At 32.6% G+C, this 3,997-nt stretch overlaps 1 pseudogene; it reads right to left on the reverse strand.

The window, feature by feature from the left end:
• Positions 1 to 2,268: 2,268 nt before the first annotated feature.
• On the reverse strand, positions 2,269 to 3,410 carry LOC111892377 (2-alkenal reductase (NADP(+)-dependent)-like; annotated as a pseudogene).
• Between the last annotated feature and the right edge of the window lie 587 nt (positions 3,411 to 3,997).

Raw genomic sequence — 3,997 nt, forward strand, 5'->3', positions numbered from 1 at the left:
CTATGTATTGTATGTGGTACTTTGGGAAAACTCACTAAGTTTTTGCTTATAGTTTATATTTATGGTTTCAGGTACCTCCAGTATTAAGGGGAAGGGCCCGACGTGACGGTACAACATTCTCCCCTCACTATTTTCTGCACTTTTTGATATTGTTACTCTAATAATTTGACATTGTTACCATGTTATGGTTTTGGAACAATTTGATGATTGTATCTCTTGTTTAAAAATAAAAATTTTTATCAAGGTTTTTGGGTCGTTACAAAACATTTTAATTTACTTTTATCTGTTTGTGGAGAATTATGGCCATCTAGTTTTGTATCGGACTCGACCACATCCTCAATGTCACCTTGTCCCCATACTCGGCCTCCATGTTCTCCTTTTCCTTTTGAAGTGGTTGACGAATCTTCCTTGTTGGTTTGCTTTGATTCACTCTAATATAATTTATTGATTATTACTTTTTATGCCTACAAATGTTCCTACCCAATCAAATTATGACAAGTGTCATCTTTCCATATATTTTTAACTAACTCATTAAAACTATATTAGGAATATATCAAATAAAATTAAATTAAATGGTGATTTGTCATAATTTTAATGGGTAGAAATAATTATAGGCATAAAAGTAGAAGGTAATTTAATTTCTCCTAATACAAAGGCAAGAAAGGAAATACAAAGTTATTGTTTCTGCTGGTTCTTTACTACCAAAATCAACCGAATTTAATAATATTTATTGCAAAATGAAAGCAACAAACAAATCCAAGGCGCACACGTACATATAAGGAAAAAAACATAAGGTAATAACCATAAAAAATTCAAATATTTAAGCAAAATGATATAGGCCAAGTTTTGTTAAAAAATAATAATAATTAAAAGACCAAATACAAAGGCAAGAAAGAAAGTCCAAAGTTATTGTTTCTGCTAGTTCTCTATCGAAAACAACCAAATACAACACTATTTATTGCAAAATAAAAGCAACAAACAAATCTAAGGCATATCCTTAATCCTTACATATAAGGAAAAAACATAAGGTATTAACAATAATAAAAAAATCAAATATTTAAACAAAAGCATATTGATCAACTAGGTGTGAGACTCATGTATTACATGAGTTTAATTAAAAAAATTAAATATGAAATTTTAACAATTTGAAAATTTTGAATTTATAAGAAAAATAAGAAAAAATTTGAATTATTAAAATTAATGAGACTTTAATGTATTGAATACATTACATATATAAATCATTTTCTAATAAATACCTTACATATTAAATATGAAATTTTAATTTAATAAAATGAAAAATATAATAAAATGACAAGTGTAAAAATAAAAAATCTAAAAATTCTAGAAAATATCATGTGTCCAAACGAAGGAGAAGAGGACATGGAGCAAAAAAAAACTTTCATTTGTTAGAGTATATTTTTCTTAAAAAAACATAACTTGACTTAGAGGTTTAATATTACATTTGTCCTCTTAACCACCTTTCATCCATTAAAACATTGACGGTTTACTAAATTCTATAGAGTATAACTACTTGTCACATCGTTACATTATTTTTCACATAAATTTATCATTTAATTTTTTACTACAACTTATATAACCCTATGCCGATTACATGTCATCAGGACAAACTTCGCACGGATCGACACACCTATTCCGACCACTTATCCTCGTCAAAACAATTCACGCGGATCAACTCACCTTTGTCTTGACGACATGTCGTCGGTATAGAGGTCAAAAAAACGACACCGTTCTTATTTATTTGCGACATTAAAATCAAAAAAATAGAAATCACTTTTATAAAATCTATACCAACGACATGTCTTCAGAATAGATTTTTAAAAAAGCAAGATTTGCTTTTATTGCGCCCTACCTACCCAGACAATATGTCATCGGCTCAAAAACTGGTCAACTTGGTATTTGGTTAATCCGGTTCCGACGACATGTCGTCGGTATAGCCCGAGTTGTACCTTCTACCGACGACAGTTGTCGTCGGAAAAGGTGTCGTTGGAACACAGGTGGATTCCAGTAGTGTACATTGTATTAGTTTATTTATTGGATTTTATTGTATTAGAATGACCATACTTAATGTGCATTTGGTATCATTGGACAATATGCCCAATGCAAGCATGTCCCAAAGCCTATGATTTAACCTCCAACAATGGGTAATATTGTAAACTATCTTTCAAATTACTCGAATATAAGGTACTTATTTTCAAAACAAGTGTACATCAACGGAAGATTCTCTCATAGTACGTAGCAAATAGATGGTTACTCGTGAGCTACTGCAACAACTTGTTTTCCGACATTTTTTCCTGTAAAACAACCCAACCAATGCAGCTGGAGCATTCTCAAGCCCTTCAACAGTGTCCTCAACATACATTATCTTTCCTTCTTGAATGAGAGGCAAAACCGTTTCGATGAACTTAGGATACAAGTGATAGTAATCTGGAGCCAAGAACCCTTCCATTCTGATACGTTTCAAGATAAGGAACGCAAGGTTGTGAATGCTTTCATGTTGATCAATATTGTATTGTGAGATCATCCCACAAACAGCAATGCGACCTTTAACTCTCATGTTGACTAGTACTGCATCGAGCATCTTTCCACCAACATTCTCAAAGTAAATATCAATACCATCTGGAAAGTACCTATCACAACGCAAGCTTGTGAGATATTGTCTTAATCTTCTTTTAAAGTTAAAGAAATCAAGACCTTTTCAAAGCAGCATTGAGGTCAGGCTCTTCTTTGTAGTTAAAAGCCTCATCGAACCCAAACTTGTCCTTTAGTAGATCGACCTGGTAATAATAATAATAATTGAATAATTGAGATTTACAGGCATTAGTGACACATAATTAGGTCGATTAATTTTGTTCTATTTAATTTCACCTTTTCTTTAGATCCAGCACTTCTAATAGGGACATTTGTATGTTCAATCTTTATCAATGACTCACTATTCTTGATCAAGCTATACTTTTCCCAGTTAGTGGAAGGTCCTGAATCCTGATATCAAGTCACCTTTCTTGAAGTAGGGGTGAGTCGAATCCAAGACTTCTGAGACTCCATATCCGGATATAAGCTGGAGAATGAAATGAAACAAATTTGGTGGATAAATACATTGGAAAAAAGTAATCTTTATAGTGAGTGAGTGATCTAGACATACCGAACCAGGAGTGAAAGAAGGTACGTAACCTCCTGTAAAAGTCTTGTTCATTAATCAATCCCTCATGTAGGGGTCAAATGACAAATAGAGATTCTTACATAAAATTAGACCGCTATCATTCTTTTGGTATCCATTCACATAGTCTTTGAATATCAGATTCTTTTGGGTATCCATTCACATAATCTTTGAATATCACCTGCTTGTTTCTCACCACCACCACCTCCGGCGACACGGCCACCACCTCTGCCATATTTTGGTTTATGGTGTAGATAACGGTTGGGTTCTTATCTCAACGAAGAAGGTGTAAATTTATTTAATATAAAAGTTTTATTGTTTCGTAAGTAGGATATGGTTAGGTAAGCCGGCCTACAATCGTTGCATCCAAGAACATGGAAGATCTACATCTTAAATATTTTTATTTATCCTATCACTATTTTGTTTTTTCTTTCTTTATCCTTAGGTTGTTGTTGGTTCTTTTCGTTGACAATGATATCCACCACTGTCCAATGCTTCTCTTACATATAAATTTCCTAAGGATTGTAGTGTGCGTTTCCCTCGTGTTGACATTTTCTTTAAATACTAACAGAACATCACAATTCAAACATCATCATAGTTTTGCATTGAGGGGTGTTTGGCTTAGCTTTTCACAACCCATAAGTCTTTTTTGGAAAAGTTACAAAAAATCAGGTTTTCCTGACTTTTCCAAGAAGTTCATTTTCCTTGTATCAAAACTCCAAAAGTATCTTTTAAAACTAGTTTTGCCAAACAACTTTAGTTTTTTTTTTCTTTTCCAAAAATGACTTTTAGTTGTGAAAAGCTAAGCCAAATACCCCCTGA

This window comes from Lactuca sativa, chromosome 3, assembly GCF_002870075.4.
Source record: "Lactuca sativa cultivar Salinas chromosome 3, Lsat_Salinas_v11, whole genome shotgun sequence".
Lineage (NCBI taxonomy): Eukaryota > Viridiplantae > Streptophyta > Magnoliopsida > Asterales > Asteraceae > Lactuca > Lactuca sativa.